This window comes from Salvelinus namaycush, chromosome 21 (assembly GCF_016432855.1).
Source record: "Salvelinus namaycush isolate Seneca chromosome 21, SaNama_1.0, whole genome shotgun sequence".
Taxonomy (NCBI): Eukaryota; Metazoa; Chordata; class Actinopteri; order Salmoniformes; family Salmonidae; genus Salvelinus; species Salvelinus namaycush.
Genome location: NC_052327.1, coordinates 12911991 through 12930667, shown reverse-complemented (window position 1 = coordinate 12930667; position 18677 = coordinate 12911991). Strand labels below are relative to the sequence as shown.

Genomic DNA, 18677 nt, shown 5'->3' with positions numbered 1-18677 from the left:
GAAGGCAGCGGGTCACATTCGAACCCACGCTGACACTGGTAGATGTGCTGTAGGCTACAGCGCTGACCTCTAGTCCACGCGTAATTGCCACTTAAGCTGCTGTTGTTTTGATTGTAATGAGAAATATCTCATTAGGTTCTGTGTGAATGATCACGATTCGCTCAGTGTGTGCCCCTAAAAACGAAAAGGTCAGGGCATCTTTAATAAATGACGCTTATTCTAGTTGGTTATCTTACGTCTCCATCTCTAGCATAGTGCTGTGCATTTCTGTCCCCCCTCCCTTGCATATAGGCATGCAATGTGCGTTTTATACCTGCTGTGTATCCAACAGAGAGCCTATATGTGGGAGAGGCAGTGTAACGTAATGGTGCAACACACGGCACCACATGAACAATAACACACATTGTATGCAGGCACACAAACCCGGAAACACAACATCACGATTATTGAACGCAGCTTTGAAGTTGGAAGCCTTGTCGTTACCTGATTATTGTTGACGCTGCTGAGGTAGGACATTTTGTCCTCGTAAACTTGGGAGGGAGAAGAAGGCGGTGGCACCCTATCCCCTATGCGGTGAGCTAGTTTTGACAGGAAACCTATGGGCCCTGGTCAAAAGTAGTGCTCTACATAGGGAATAGGGTGCCATTTGGGACACAGAGAAGATCGCTCACTAGCTACTTAGCTTCTAAAGAGCCTATTCTCCTGCCTGTGACTGTCAGTTACCGTGAGTTACTACGGTCAATCTTAATAGATCCACAAGCATCCCTAACTACCTGGGTTTGTGGCACGACGGCAACAAATAAATACAATAAAGCAGGAGCTGCTGCCTGAAAACTTCAAGGCCCAGTAAGGGTGAGACGACGGTAACGGGTAAGAAAATGGACAGACCAGCTCATTAGACACCTAATAGGAGAAAACAGGACTTTTTGCTTTCCGTTGCGAAATGTTTTTAATCTCGATAACAACTCATTTCTGGGTAACAATTAAGTACCTTACTGTGATTGTTTTGAATTAAAATTGTGAAAAAGAAACAAATAGTTTCTTAGCAAAGAGCAATTTCTTAAGCAAGAATTGTCCTAGGACTGTCTGGGAGTGGTCTGAGTGGGGAGGGGAAAACTGAAAATTTGCTGTTATTGGCCGAGAGGTTTGGAATTCTCTTTCTTATTGGTCTATTAAATAAGTTACCGCTTGGTGAAGTCAAAACTCCATCCCAACAAAACATACTGGTCTCTTCAAACAGCTCTTACACTAAAAGGGCATTATATCATAATTTTCACAATTGATAATTTTCACACAGTATTATTCCAACTCATATTGTGGAAATTAGTCAAATTAATTTTTTTGACTTAACTGGGCCTTTAACCTGATATGTTGTATGTTCTCACCTTAGAGCAGTGTCTGTTGAGACCAAACTACAGGTACATTAACTGCCAAAATAAAGGAAACACCAACATAAAGTGTCTTAATAGGGCATTGGGCCACAACGAGCTGCCAGAACAGCTTCAATGCGCCTTGGCATATACTCTACAAGTGTCTGGAACTCTATTGGAATTATGCGACACCATTCTTCCACGAGAAATGTAATCATTTGCTGGTAGGAAACGCCGTCTCAGGCACAGCTCTAGAATCTCCCATAAGTGTTGAGATCTGGTGACTGAGACGGCCATGGCATATGGTTTACATTGTGCCCTGTGAATGGGGGCATTGTCCTTGGTTTTTGCTCTGACATGCACTGTCAACTGTGGGACCTTATATAAACAGGTGTGTGCCTTTCCAAATCATGTCCAATCAATTGAATCGAGATGTTTCTACTACAAAGGATGATCAATGGAAACAGGATGCACCTGAGCTCAATTTAGAGTCTCATAGCGAAAGATTTGAATACTTTTTTTTTTTGCAAACATTTCTAAAAACCTGTTTTTTTTTTGCAAACATTTCTAAAAACCTGTTTTCTCTTTGTCATTATGGGGTATTGTGTGTAGATTGATGAGGGAAAACATTTATTTAATCAATTTGAGAATAAGGCTGTTCACGTAACAAAATGTGGAAAAAGTCAAGGGATCTGAATACTTTCCCGAATGCACTGTACATACTAAAGATGTGAACCCAATAATTTGGTAGGATGAAGTCAGGACAAAATTGAACGAAAATGGCATGTGAACATAACACACACACAGAGAGAGAGAGAGAGTCAAAATGGTCGAAACAAACATGCCTTTGATTCTACAATTTGAAGCTAATTGAGAACAATGAAGAAAAAAAGCTAATACAGGGGCACATAAGATCTTTTACTCATGGCTTAATCAAGAAAATGATTCTCTAGTAGAACCATATTATTTTCTTTGAGGGTACAATTAAGAGCATTTCCAACAAAAACAACCAGAACCCTTATCCTACTAAACAATGACTCAGCAGAAAACACCACTACTGAGCTAGAATCATCCACTCATATCCCTGTTCCATGGAATAGAGTAAAGTTGCTGCTACTCAAAAAAAGGAACAATTTGGGTTATTTGGTAACCCAGCACTGGGTTTATATTGGACAGAACACACACAGGGTTAATTTTGATGCAGCCAGTTGGGTTGTTAAGGATTACCCAAACATGGGATAATTTAACAATCATTCGATTTTTTTTACTCTCAATGGTCTTTTTGAATATAATCCTTAAAGTATTTCCAGGAGGCGTGGTTTATTACGGGTGTGGCTTTCAGCTAGATCTTATTGAGAGTACATGTCATGCATACCTCAATTCCCCCCAAAGATTATAAAAAATGCATTTCACACAATCTTCTATAATATTAAGATTATTTATTACATATTACAACAAGTTATACAATGGGTGGGTTGATTGCTGATTGGTTAAAACCGCATTCCAGCCGGTGTCTATTCCACGGCTAAATCTATGATGTAGAAATGTTTATTTACTCTGTTCCATCTGACTGCATAATCCAATGTCTCATCAAATAAGCAATTTATAAACTTGTTCTCTACTATAAAAAGCGTCTAGACATTATCTCACATTTATTTTACACTAACATTCCGTTTTCAACAGCGGAGATTTGTATAAACCTTGCTGTCTGTCTGTCCGACATTTGCAACATTGTTTCAATATTCAAATTCAATCTCCAGTTGTCCCATAGTAATGAACGTGTCGGGAGTCAGGACGAGACAGACAGGCAGGCAGTGTTTCTCAACTTGTTGAAATCATGAATCAGCTGGCATCGTTTTTTTACTTGGCTCATCGTGCTCTAGCAACTCCTTGTGGCGGGCCGCGGGCCTGCAGGCTGACTCTGGTCGTCAGTTGAAAGGTGTTTCCTCCGACACATTGGTGCGGCTGGCTTCTGGGTTAAGCGGGCGGGTTTGACGGGTCATGTTTAGGAGGACGCATGACTCGACCTTAGCCTCTCCCAAGCCCGTTTGGGAGTTGCAGCGATGAGACTGGATCACAAATTTGATATGAAAAGGGGGGTAAAAAAAATAAAAAATAACAATAACCATGATCATGCCCTTGAAGCCAGCTCTCAAAATAGTCTCGGGCCTAACAATACCGGTGCCAATATATCCTCCAAACTCCAGCTTCGAGGGCATTATCACTTAAGTATTCCACCTTATTGTATCCCAACAATGGGATTTACATAGGCTTTCAGAAAACTCATACACTTCTGTAAGTTTCATTGAATCAACAAAAACGTCAATGTTCAACCTTAACATTTGATGACAGTACAACAGAACAGATGAACAGGAAGGACATTTACTCTCACGGGTGGCTAAAAAGAACCATCTGAAAGCCACGCCCCAACTAAACTACGCCTCCAGTCTTCTGATCTGACCTGCTGGGTCATGTCTCAATAACCTACACGTAGCACCAATAAAGAAAACAACCCAACTAAGTGACCCAACGCCTGCAACCCAGCAGCTGGGTCAACCAAACAACCCAGATCTAGGAAGCTGATCCTAGATCTGTACCTAAGCGAAACTTCACCCCAGAGCCTGTTTCTGACTGTTTCACAGTCAGTTGCAGAACAGCCACTGCCACCCCATAAGTTATTCCATAATACCACAGAGTCAAACCCACCTTTTAAAAAAAACTTACACTAGGTCGGGATCTCTCAAGATCCGTTCACATTCTCTCGTTAGCTCGTCTGAACACGTTCCAGATATCTGCAGAACCAGTTATTCTAGCTCTCCATTCTCTCCTTCTCTTTTTCTCCACCGGTCCACACACCCTCGCCACTCTCCCATCTGCAGCTGGTGGCCTCAACACCTGGAGGATGCTGGGTAATCAGAAAGACAGCTGGCTACCCAGGAGAGGACAAGAACAAGCCACGGAACACACTTAACACACATGCGTGTGCACATTAGAGCACACACACACACACACACACACACACACACACACACACACACACACACGTACGTATGTGCACTAGCCCGCACACACACTTCACACGCACACACTTCTTAACATAAGTACCTTAATTTCACAGTATATGGCATGCGACTTGCTCAAAAGACGTGTTCAGCCTCGAAGACATTTGCATGTGTGCGTGCGTGCGTGCAGGCACGCATGTGTTATCATGTTTTATTTTTATTTGACCTTTATTTAACTAGGCAAGTCAGTTAAGAACAAATTCTTATTTTCAATGACGGCCTAGGAACAGTGGGTGAACTGCCTTGTTCAGGGGCAGAACGACAGATTTGTACCTTGTCAGCTCGGGGATTCAAACTTGCAACCTTTCGGTTACTAGTCCAACGCTCTAACCACTAGGCTACGCTGCCGCCCCATGTGCGTTCATGTACATGTGTGTTTAAATAAATCTCACTGTGCAGGTCAGTGCTCTGTCCGTGCTCTGTCCGAGGCGAGGGTGAGAGGCTCACGACCCTGTTATGATAACCTAATTAATTGAGGTGTATACATTTGCTCAGGAAAACACAGAGGTCTGACCCAGAGGTACCAGAATAACAAAAGACAGGCCTTCTCCTCAGAGAACATCCACCAGATCATTGAGTTACTGGGCCCCATCCAGTCCAACTCCGGCACAGATGGTGGGAGCATTGGGCAAAAAGTAAGGATCCACACAAACATACACACTCTCCTGTGCACATAATGCACACACACACACACACACACACACACACACACACACACACACACTCATCACATGCACATAAACCGACAACCAGTCTCTCCTCTCCACACATACACGTCCCAAGTCCTTCCTAAGAACTGGGGAAAGGCTGCTATCTGTTTGGCAAGTGTTCTATCAGCTGTCAAATATTACTGTCCATGCTAGGCGAATATTCAGGCAGCTATAGAACATACCTGTTTGAGTGAGGATCTGGAAATGGTTCAATTATAGGGTAGCTATGAACCTGTTTGGCAAAATGTCAGGTAGTTTGTGAGATAAAACCCTTCGTGAGTCAAGAGAGAGACATTGACCAACGAAAGACGGTACAGTGGTACAACCAGGGTAAATATGTGGAGAAATACACACATGGTGCAAGGCATGCAGTTGGACAAACACATGAATACAGTACATTGCCGGCACACCAAAACATCCATGTGTTGTCTCATCCCAGTTGTCAATTCTGCTCAGGAAAAAAAAAACAGACATTCAATAGTAGACAAAGAGACACTGTGAGACAGAGAGCATATCGATAACACTTGCAGCCCCTGAGCTTCGGTGTTGCGTTGTCAATGCAGTACTAAGCACAGCACTACTCAGATACTGTTTTACAGCAGCGGTCAATTAAACTACAATAGAGGTCAATTGATCCGGAAATGACGAGCTTAGGTCAGTGGATCCACTGAGCACTCACTGACGGTGCTACACTCTCAGAAAGAAAGGATAAGATTTGTTCCTAAAGGGGTACAGCCACTTGTCACAGGGGCAGTAGCCTGTAAGGTCCTCCTTTGAACTTTTATTTACAGATACATAATTGTACCCCAGTTTAGAGGTCGACCGACTATGATTTTTCAACGCCGATATTGATACCGATTATTGGAGGACCAAAAAAAGCAGATACTGATAAGTATTTGTAATAATGACAATTACAACAATACTGAATGAACAATGGAGACTTTTATTTTAACTTAATATAATACATAAATAAAATCCATTTAGTCTCAAATACAAACAAATACAGTTGAAGTCGGAAGTTTACATACATTTAGGTTGGAGTCATTAAAACTTGTTTTTCAACCACTCCACAAATGTATTGTTAACAAACTATAGTATCGGTAATTTTTCCAACAATTGTTCACAGACAGTTTATTTCACTTATAATTCACTGTATCACAATTCCAGTGGGTCAGAAGTTTACATACACTAAGTTGACTGTGCCTTTAAACAGCTTGGAAAATTCCAGAAAAGTATGTCATGGCTTTAAAAGCTTCTGATAGGCTAATTGACATCATTTGAGTCAATTGGAGGTGTACCTGTGGATGTATTTCAAGGCCTACCTTCAAACTCAGTGCCTCTTTGCTTGAGATCATGGGTAAATCAAAAGAAATAAGACAAGACCTCAGGAAAAAAAAATTGTAGACCTCCACAAGTCTGGTTCATCCTTGGGAGCAATTTCCAAATGCCTGAAGGTACCACGTTCATCTGTACAAACAATAGTACGCATGTATAAACACCATGGGACCACGCAGCCATCATACCGCTCAGGAAGGAGATGCGTTCTGACTTCTAGAGATTAATGTACTTTGGTGCGAAAAGTGCAAATCAATCCCAGGACAACAGCAAAGGACCTTGTGAAGATGCTGGAGGAAACAGGTACAAAAGTATCTATATCCACAGTAAAACAAGCCCTATGTCGACATAACCTGAAAGGCCACTCAGCAAAGAAGAAGCCACTGCTCCAAAACCGCCATAAAAAAGCCAGACTACGGTTTGCAACTGCACATGGGGAAAAAAGATCGTACTTTTTGGAGAAATGTCCTGTGGTCTGATGAAACAAAAATAGAACTGTTTGGCCATAATGACCAGCATTCTGTTTGGAGGGAAAAGGGGGAGGCTTGCAAGCCAAAGAACACCATCCCAACCGTGAAGCACAGGGGTGGCAGCATCATGTTGTGGGGGTGCTTTGCTGCAGGAGGGACTGGTGCACCTCACAAAATAGATGGCATCATGAGGAAGGGAAAGTATGTGGATATATTGAAGCAACATCTCAAGACATCAGTCAGGAAGTTTAAGCTTGGTCGTAAATGGGTCTTCCAAATGGACAATGACCCCAAGCATACTTCCAAAGTTGTGGCTAAATGGCTTAAGGACAACAAAGTCAAGGTATTGGAGTGGCCATCACAAAGCCCTGACCTCAATCCTACAGAAAATTGGTGGGCAGAACTGAAAAAGCATGTGCGAGCAAGGAGGCCTATAAACCTGACTCAGTTACACCAGCTCTGTCAGGAGGAATGGGCCAAATTTCACCAAACTTATTGTGGGAAGCTTGTGGAAGGCTACCCGAAATGTTTGACCCAAGTTAAACAATTTAAAGGCAATGCTACCAAATACTAATTGAGTGTATGTAAACTTCTGACCCACTGGGAATGTGATGAAAGAAATAAAAGCTGATATAAATCATTCTCTCTACTATCATTCTGACATTTCACATTCTTAAAATAAATTGGTGATCCTAACTGACCTAAGACAGGGACTTTTTACTCTGATTAAATGTCAGGAATTGTGAAAAACTGAGTTTAAATATATTTGGCTGAGGTGTATGTAAACTCCTGACTTCAACTGTAAATAATGAAACATGTTCAATTTGGTTAAAATAATCCAAAAACACAGTGTTGGAGAAGAAAGTAAAAGTGCAATATGTGGCATGTAAAAAAGCTAATGTGTAAGTTCCTTACTCAGAACATGAGAACATATGAAAGCTGGTGGTTCCTTTTAACATGAGTCTTCAAAATTCCCAGTTAAGCCGTTTTAGGTTGTAGTTATTATAAGACTATTTCTCTCTATACCATTTGTATTTCATAGACCTTTGACTATTGGATGTTCTTATAGGCACTATAGTATTGCCAGCCTAATCTCGGGAGTTGATAGGCTTGAAGTCATAAACAGCGATGTGCTTCAAGCATTGCGAAAAGCTGCTCGCAAACAGAGGAAAGTGCGGTTTGAATAAATGCTTACGAGCCTGCTGCTGCCTACCACCGCTCAGTCAGACTGCTCTATCAAATATCAAATCATAGACTTAATTATAATATAATAAACATAAAGAAATACGAGCCTTAGGTCATTAATATGGTCAAATCCGGAAAGTATCATTTCGAAAACAAAACGTTTATTCTTTCAGTGAAATACGGAACCGTTCCATATTATATCGAACGGGTGGCAACCCTAAGTCTAAATATTGCTGTTACATTGCACTACCTTCAATGTTATGTCATAATTATGTAAAATTCTGGCAAATTAATTACGGTCTTTGTTAGGAAGAAATGGTCTTCACACAGTTCGCAACGAGCCAGGCGGCCCAAACTGCTGCATATACCCTGACTCTGCTTACACTGAACGCAACGAGCCAGGCGGCCCAAACTGCTGCATATACCCTGACTCTGCTTACACTGAACGCAAGAGAAGTGACACAATTTCAGGCACCGCGTTGATTATATGCAACGCAGGACAAGCTAGTTAAACTAGTAATATCATCAAGCATGTGTAGTTAACTAGTGATTATGTTAAGATTGATTGTTTTTTTATAAGTTAAGTTTAATGTTAGCTAGCAACTTACCATGGCTCCTTGCTGCCTGCACTCACGTAACAGGTGGTCAGCCTGCCATGCAGTCTCCTTGTGGATTGCAATGTAATCGGCATCCAAAAATGCCGATTACCAATTATTATGAAAACTTGAAATCGGCCCTAATTAATCGGTCGACCTCTACCCCAGTTCATACCTCAGATAGTACCTTTCTCCACATGTACACAAGCATGCTTTTTGCCTTTATATAGTGCCACAGCAGTGACAAAGCCATTTGTTCCTTATAAGTGACAGAAATGTACCTCTACCATAGACCACTTAAACTGGTACAACACTTCCACTCACAGGTGGCACAAAATTATTATCTGAAAACCACACCCCCACTAAGCCACGCCTCCAATATAATTTCCCTGGATACCTTGCCAATTTGTTAGTGACAGAGACATGGTTGTTGAATTCATTCATTTTCAGTCCTGTGGCCTTCAACAAGTGAGTTCCTAGGCACATATTATCATTAAAATGAAACAATGACAATACATTACATATCTCATAAGGCCTTTTGAGGTCTATTTGTACCCTAATACAGTGGCCTGAAACTCATGGTTTACAGGCCACATCAGGCCTGCAAGTAGGATTGCAAAATTCCGGTAATTTCCCAAAAATTCCCAGATTTTCAAAAAATCCTGGTTGAAGGTTTCCCTGCTTATTCCGTCCCGTTTCCATTAATCTCCCAACCAGGATTTCTGGAAAACCTGGGAAGTTTGGGAAAGTTACCAGAATTTTGCAGCCCTACCTGCAAGTCACATTATGCTGGCCTGCAAAGTGATTTGTAATTCCAACAGTTTGAATTAGTATATATATTTTGTTATCTACCTGTAGTAGAGCATGTTGGGAACTATGATGATGATAATAATTATGGAAATGTGCCTTTTTCAGTACCACCCCAGTGACAAAGCCATTAGTTTATTTTAGGTGGCAAAAAAATCATAATTGTACCTTATGGTGGCTATTGAGGGTATTGAGGGTACACAAAAATAATTTGTACCCTGGTAAACAGAAATGTACCTTCACATTGTACCCCTTTTTTTGAGAGTGAGAATGTGATGATTGTACCTTTTATATTCAAAATATGGGGTACAAAAATGAGGTACCATTATACTCTTTATCCGCACATGTACCGTAAAAGGTACCAAACGGTACCATGTGAGATCATTGTGTACCTCTGAATGTACATTGTGTATTTTTAGATTTTTTTACCCCAGGGAACGATACTGTACCTTTCTAATGTTCTGGTTGATGCCTTGTTTTTGTAGCCACTCTTTCACTCATTGAGAATGCAACCCCCAATATAAGGGGTTCCAAGACACCAGGGCTGTGTTCATTAGGACAAACTGTAGCAAAATGTTTTCAGAAAATAAGCCTTTTTTATATGGGTTTCAAATAGTATCTCCCCGTTTCGGGCTGCTTTCTTTTGTTTCGTACCTACTGAAAACGACCCAGATGTCAGTATGGATGAAAACTCCAAGTCGACACATTCATGAGGGGCACAAGGTAAGGGATGCCTTGCATGACTGAAATGCTATGGTGCTGGCGCACAAAAGACCCGGTTAACACTGAATCGACTTAACTGACAACAAGCATTATTGAAGCCGTCGTTAACATGAAATATTGCAGAGGTGAGGGGAAAGGGGGCAAGTGGCAACACATCAGTCTCAACCTCACCCTCGCTCGGTACACTTAGGCAAGATTACATTATGCTCGCTGCCATTGTTTCCCGGTTTTCAAGACAAAGCCTGTTCCACTCTGCAAACTCTCCCTGAACGTTGTAAAAACAAGGGTGAATGTCAGAGGGAGCCGTGAATAGGATTTCTCTTCTTTTGTTGGTATGCACAAACACGTCACTGCGTGAGAGAGAAGAAAGGAGGCCCTGCGAGGGAGTCGAGGAGCCCGACGGTCTTCGCATGAAAATACCTATCGTGAGAAGAAGTGCCTTCTTGGGCCTAGACAGAGTTCTCGGAAAACAGACCCCTGACAGACCCCGAAAGGCAGACCTATGAACTCGTAGAGACCGTAAATGAAAAGTTCAACAGTCATAACACTACCAAAAGAGATATATACCACAGGTCCCAGAGTGGTCAGGTGTAAAAAGAAAAAATAATAATCTGGGGCCATAGTTTTTCCTGATCTGGTAACCTAACCAGGTAAAACTCTGGACCTTATACGGTATGACGTGAGTTTTTCTAATCAGGTCACATGGTTTTCTTAAAAATCCTGGAAAAACTCCTGGCCTCGAGGAAGATGAAACTCCTGTCAAACTGCAGCAGCCTTGTACTTGTTTATATGAATTATATTTCAAAGAAGGCCTAGGGAGGGTTCCTATGCACAGATATGGAGAAAGCAATATGATTGGACAATAAAACTCACATGCAACTGTAGGCCTAATTTAAAAAAACAAAACAGCTATTGTGTTTATTGATGCATTCCAGTTAATCATTTTGGATTGAAAAGTTCTAGGTAGCCTAGACAGCCCAAGTTTGAATACAAACCAAATTTTTTCCCATTCACATTTTCTCACAAACAAATGGGCTATAAATACACCAGGGCTGTGTTCATTAGGACAAACTGTAGCAAAAAAAAATCAGAAAACAAGCCTTTTTTATATGGGGTTCAAATAGTATCTCCCCGTTTCGGGCTGCTTTCTTTTGTTTCGTACCTACTGAAAACGACCCAGATGTCAGTATGGATGGAAACTCCAAGTCAACACATTCATGAGGGGAACAAGGTGAGGGATGCCTTGCATGACTGAAATGCTATGGTGCTGGCGCACAAAAGACCAGGTTAACACTGAATCGACTGGTTGAAGAATGCCTTGCATGGCTAAACAAGGAGTTTTCTAGCTGAAGTATATGTTCATTAAAAGTAGTTAAACCTACGCCCCAGTTTGTCATTATACAAGGAACAAACACAACACATAGTAGACTATGCAGCTGCTGTTGTTAGTAGCCTACAGGTGATCAAACTGAAAAATAGTAGTGTTTCCATGCAATACAGCATATCAGATCGCTAATGTTTAGGTGTATACGCAGGTACGTTTATGTAAGAGTTTTTGCTTGTGTCTGTCGGGAGTGATGTGTTATCACGCTTGCTAAATAAATACCGGAGAAATAAATACCGGAGGAAAGTGGCGAGCATGCCTTGAGCTTTGTGCGTTGTGCCCGGCCCGCCCAACCCGCGATTTCTGTGAATCTGATTGGTCAAGCAAAGAGCCTGCAGCAGCACACCGATGTGAAAGATAGAGAAATTGTACGTGAGTTGACAAATCATGAGGCAAATCCCAAAACAAATTAAGCACTTTGCCCCTCTTTTTAATGCTTTGCGTCGATAGATTTTAAGTGGTGTGGAGCTGCCACACCTGATTGGAAAGTGCTGTGGCAAATGCCGCCTCGCCGTAAGTTTTCTGGCGGCCCTGAACTTACAAAGTCGGAGAGAGAAAAACACAAAGACCTGACCTGTGTGGAGATATCGTAAGAACCCATGAAGGCGACAAAACACAGAACCAAGGGGACTGATCCCAGAGCAGTATCAGAACTCTAAAGATTTGACAGCACTGTATTGAACGGTTGCACAGCATCAACCTGATGTCGACTGTGTCATGGCCCCACCAACTATTTAAACTGTCAGGGCAATTAACATAGCAACTGGCGTGCTTTCATTTACAAGGCCAGCTCAGGTCTATAATTAATTGCTGCCTGCGTAAAAGTAAATGAATCCAGTGGGAAACGGTAAGGGGGGGGGGGGGCTTAATCTACGAGAGAGGGAAATGATTTAGTGGAGAAACACAAATCTATCGTATGATGGTACTCAAGGAAGTAGGTGTACAGTGTGTTGTGGAATTGAGATGGGGGAGTTAGACTAGTCTCTCTTAAAGGAATAATCTACTCAAAAACTATCTTTAGGTATTTTTTTTCATTGGTCCCTTGTTGATACAGTCCTGAAATGTTTTGCGTGTCAGAAATCAAGTTTTCAAGATATAGGACTTATCAAAAGCAAATTGTAACTTGCCACATCATCATGATGATGCGTTTTGCATCAACTTGCCACAAGTTACTTTCATATGATTCAAAACGCATCATACTGTGACACTTTCTGTATTTTTAAAGTTCCATATCTTGAAAACTTGTTGCTGACATGTGGACTAATGAAACAAATACCAGAAGATTGTTTTCCTTTAAGTCAGGAAATGTCCAACAAACGTGCTCACTCCAAAAGTTCTCCTCGTCTTCACAGTGGGCTGCTGAAGCTGCTTTCTTAGATCAGGAAAAGGGTGAGAGCTGTTTAATCGGATCTTCATTGTCTCTTTACTGTCTCGTCTACCTTTTCTCCAGAGATAGGCTTCTGTCGTGCTGACCACTGCTTTAATCAAGTGAAATGCACATTCAGCAGAATGTTGAGGAGCTTAAACAGGAATGGTTGTGCTTGAGAAGGCATGGTTAGAAAAGAAGCAAAGAAAGATAGAAAGATACATATTGATCCACAACCTATCTGCTTCAGCTACCTTCGTCACTCCCACGGATCCTAATAGTGTGCACGTGCAACGCGGTGAGTTCTCTCCTTTTCGAAAGAAGACGAACTCTGAATCACAACCAATCGCCTTAGAACTTGAAGAGAGATGACAACCTGATTGGCATTTTGGCGGGGGGGGGGGGGGGGGGGCTGTCAATCGCCCATGACAAACCTGCCTGTCAGAAAGCGGGTGTATGTGTTTTTTAAGTTGTTCGACACCATCGAAAGCACTCGTCATTATTCTCTTTCATCTGGACCCCCAACTATAGAAGTGTGTTACGCGATGACAAACGAGCACAAGAACATACAATCATCTATGGCGGCTTCCATGACTGCTCTTATTCACAAATCTGTCTCATAAAAAGGTTGGCACTTAACCTTTTTCCGGTGTGCACCGTGAACAAAACAGGCACAGAGTCCATTGTGCATTGAGACCGGCGGCACGCTGGCGCGGTAGAAACACACATGAACTTTAACCATGTATGGCACGAGTAGAGCCAGCAACACTTTAACAAACAGGCCATGGGTGCCACAATAGCGCCTTTATGACAAGAGCTTAAGTAAAGCAAATGAGATATTTCCTACAGCACGCACCCAGCAATAACAATTGACATCACAAGCCAGCCTATATTTGCCGTATTAAAAAGGGGGACACCGTGTAAGCTCTGCGAAAAGGAGACTACACATGACCACAGCCTGCTGAGGCAGCTATTTTCCAGTTCTACTGAAGGGAGGCCCTTACAAAGGGAAACAATAAGTTGGGAGCCATGAGAAAAGTTATTCTCCTCTGGCTGCACTTGCTTCTAAATCAGCGTAAGTCCGGCAAGCCAGACCGACCAATCTCCCTCAATAAACCTATCAGTCCCGAGACTGACTCGGCTTTTCGTTAGAACTCACAGTGAAGTGTTTTACCATTTTCTTTTCAGGACAACCAGGGCTACAACTAAAACACAAAACACTTTGACATAAACAGTTGCAATCATCAATTTTCACAAATGCCCCCCCCCCCCCCCCCCACTCACTGGGAAATTAATATCCAACTAGTCAGTGTGGAGTTTTGAGTTTTTTGTGAGCTTATTATAACATTTCAGACACTATGTCCTGGGATTCCCTATGATCTTCTATGTAGAAGAACCCCTTACCTTCTACCGACTCTTGTGTAGCTTGCGAGCGCCATAGAGCAAAATATGTGCGTTCGTGGGAGTCTCAGCTTTTCATCGATAGGTTTTAATAGTTTGTTGCTCAACCGTTCTAACATTACAGAAGTTTTTGTAAATATACTAGACCCCGGGGGTCACAAATACCGGTGTAGCTCAGCCACCGTTAATAACAGCCTGTATCTTAAAAAGGGTTAGAAGTCCAAAACTCGCCGGCGTTAAGGTGGGACTCATTGGGTTAACAACTCTGTGGTTGTAGGTGAGTTGGTTAGTGCCCATCTCATGGCGAATGCTAACGCAAGGCTAGCGTTGCGGTTACTGCTGAAAGGCCTGGTAGCATGAGGGCTGCGTTAGCGGTGCTGACAGCACAACAGGTGGGTCCCGTGAAATGTCTGTAATTATCTTCAGATGGGCTGCTGTACACACCGCTACAGTTGCGAGACGAGAGGAGGGTTTGAGAAACTCTTGTCAGTGAACCTCAACTGCTATCGGTCATATCGTATACAGTGTGTTAGATTACATGAGGTCACATGCAGTCCTGCAGCAGTCAAGCCCAGTCAGTACTGGTGCCAAAGCCCCTCTTCAATAATCCATCATCCAGAAAGAGTATGCCTCAGCAGCCCAGCGAATAGGATTCCTGCTTAAAGAAGGCTGTACAGTATACTGTATACAAATAAGGCATGTGAGAGAAACATATAGCCTAATACAAGTTTTAACGCTACATCATTGCTTGTCTCTTGAACGGTGTCCCATGGTTGGACTCTTAAAACACAGAATACCATGTTATACACCTCGTAACGCTCAATTGTATTTCACATGGAGAGATTTCAGGGTTGTCAATCAAAGCGTACTAGTGCATTTCTATTCTGAGTTTCCCGAACCCATCCCTTTCCCTGTGGCCTCACTTCCCCTCTCAGGCCTCCAAACAGAGCCAGTCTTACTGTGGGCCCCATCCCTTTCCCTGTGGCCTCACTTCCCCTCTCAGGCCTCCAAACAGAGCCATACTTACTGTTGGCCCCATCCCTTTCCCTGTGGCCTCACTTCCCCTCTCAGGCCTTCAAACAGAGCCAGTCTTATTGTGGGCCCCATCCCTTTCCCTGTGGCCTCACTTCCCCTCCCAGGCCTCAAAACAGAGCCAGTCTTACTGTGGGCCCCAACTCTTTCCCTGTGGCCTCACTCCCCCTCCCAGGCCTCCAAACAGAGCCAGTCTTACTGTGGGCCCAACTCTCACCACCACCTCATAATGACGACAGTTTGATTAAAGGCCTCTCTCCAAAATGGAAACCACGGGAACAGCCTGCGTCAACAGCTGCTGGCCACCGACCAATTAGCGTCGGCTATAGGGTCATGGGTGGATGGGACCACTGTCCTTCCCCTGGCGGTCCGACCACACACCCATTTCGGAGGCCTCACACCCCGAGCGTTGCCGCCATGCCCCATTAGTAGCAGCCTCTGTGAGAGTGGTGAAGTGTGGACTCATGGGAGTTGAAGGCTGGAGCATTTCATCCAGGCACCAAAATATGCTACACAACATCTCGACATGACCACATACTGTGACACATATCAATACATACAGTACACCCTGCTTGGGTGTGTGTGTGCAAGTGTGTGTGCGTGTGCTATGTATACGTGCGTGTATGAGGGCAAGTGTGTGTGTGCAAGTGTGTTATGCCAGTGCATCTGTACGTCTGTGGCGTGTGCCAGTTTCAGCAGCCCTTTCAGATTGTCAGAGAGGCTCATGGGAACTGCATGGGAGGCCAAACCTCAAACCCTCACCACAACATTTCAGCACATTTCCCTTTTTCAACCCTTTCCAGAATAAGACAAACTGTAGATGTACAGTACGTCAATACCACGGAGAACAAATCACAGGATCTGAAGAAAGAGTCAAGGTGTTTGTTAATTGTTTACTTTACTCTGATTGGAGGTTCAAATCCAGCTCTGCCAATAGGATTCTGGGAACACATTCATGAACTCAAGCTCTTAACTCAACATTTTTGCAAACCACTGTTAACGGTATGTTCTTAAACACAAACAGTAGTAACACTAGCAAAAACATGATAACTGGTAATAATTCTTAGACAGTCCCGCAGGTGGTCAACACTGTGGTGTGAAATGATCGAGCCAAAGGTCACGTGACCCAGCGACCCAAGAGAACTCGAGGTGACACACATATCCACCTAGAGGCAATGTGGCGCAGACAGACAGACAAACATCAACACCGTCTCACCCTTTTGTTCGTCACGTCTGGTGTCAGCCTTTTGACCGTGCGTAAAGCACACAATGAAATGTGTGAGAGTGGAGCCTAACAAAAGCTAGTCTGTTTTGTTATTTCATACGGTGACTCGGTCACAGCTTTCTTCCATAGCGCGTCTTTTGTTTCGTGATGGAAGGCCATTTTCCTCCCTTGACACACCAGAAAGAAAGCCAGGCTTAACTTCATTATGATTTGTTTTCCATTTCGATCCAAGTCAAGTGTTCATATTTTCCTAGTTTCCCTTGGTGCGTCCTTGCGGCTGGGGGGGGGGGGCGCTCGTGGAAGACAGCTTCGGGGATTGTAAGCTTCCTGGTCTGGAGACCATTCATAGCCTGTTCATAGTCTGTTTTAGAACCTGTTCATACCCCATTCATGTTGCAGGTCTCATCCTTTACGATTGCATGGACTAGTAGTTGAAGACGCTAAGCAACATTCTTGGAACTAAACCTGCTGCCGCCTTCTGCCTTCTAAACAGCTAGAGGTATTATTAGCCAATTACCTCCTAATTAAGGTGAATTAAGGCTTTAATGCACGTACTAAACTAACAAATCTCTGATGTAAAACAAGGTAAGATGAAATAAGGTAAAGTGAAAGACAAGAGAGGGAGGGATAGGAAAACATTGAAACATTACAAGAGGAAGTAAATGGGGGGAGAGAGAGAGTAATAGAGCTATTGGACGTCAGCAAAACTGCTAGCCTAGCGGGTGTTCTTTCCCGCTGTGGTAAATCCTCAAGGCTTCCATAATAAACAAAGAATTTGCTGCAGTGCAATAAGAGGAACGACTGAAGCACAAGTGTCAGTCACTACTAGGCCATCTCACTCTGTCAACGATCCAAAAGTCAGCACTCCATTGGCTAAAACCAAGGAGACTGATCCAAAAGTCAGCACTCCATTGGCTTTTAAGGAGCCCCCCACCCCCCCAAAAAAGGTCAGCAGTTTACATGCAGTGTACATCCAGAGGACAGCTCCTTGACATGTCCTTTTGGCTGTACCACCAATGTTTAGAAGTCAGTCATCGAACGATCGAGAAAAGCCCAAGCAGAATTATGTTGTTTCTCTTTTACAACGATTCAGTCTTTTAAAAAACGTACGAATAAAGTTACAATGATGAGAGTTACAGACAGTACAGTGGCGAATATAAACATGGGACACTGATCTATTTTGCATACCCCATGCAAGCATCAGACTATGTGTTGCCTGGCCAAGCTGGATGCAATGGGAGATACAGTCTCGGAGGGTGTTTGAGTGCCTCTAGATCTTCCTCAAATTCAAATATAGAACACAAAGCCAGTTCCACTGCTTTTTTGTGTATTATTCCCTTTAATCAGGGACTGATTTAGACCTGGGACACCAGGTGGGTGCAATTAATTATCAGGTAGAAGAGAAAACCAGCAGTACCTTGTAGTGTAAGATTATTAGTTGTATTTTTTATTCATCATTGGATTGGCTTTGGGTTCCTTCATTGCTGGCTCATGATGTCATTTCCTGTGGGCTTCACATGGAATCCTCCAGGTATTATCTTTGACAAGCCTAAATAAACTGATGATTAAGAGGGCTGCCGATCCAGTGGTTTTCTCCCTGTTGGGTGGTGGTGGAAGTCACGATTTGAAAGTTGTGTTGATACTGCCACGGTCCTTTGTTGAGGCCTGTTGTCTAAAATCACTCACTCAAAAGTACTGCTTTATTCACCCTATGCTGCAGCCTGCAGGTACAGCCCATTGCCACTGTTAGCTTCAGGAATGCTTAGAATATATTGGAGGATTCCCTTAAAGACAAGATGACCACGGGTTCAATGTTTTCAAAGGAGGACAGGGGGTGAAGGAGAGAGATAAGGGGATCACAAAAAGGATAAATAAATGTTTTGGCGACTGGAGACGCAGGAGAACTACTGCTATACATTGGGGAACGGGGAAGTACTGGTTTGATTGCTGTGGTGAGTTCAAGGGGCATGTTCGTGTACGATGTCTAATAGCAAAGTACATTTGGGGAGAG

The 18677-nt window shown here is 43.0% G+C and overlaps 1 protein-coding gene across 5 annotated transcripts in view; it reads right to left on the bottom strand.

Annotated features, from left to right (window-relative positions):
• LOC120066102 (transcription factor SOX-6-like) overlaps nucleotides 1-18677 on the bottom strand; it is a 154749-nt gene that overhangs the window by 121652 nt on the left and 14420 nt on the right. The gene's annotated exons all lie outside the window — the stretch shown is intronic.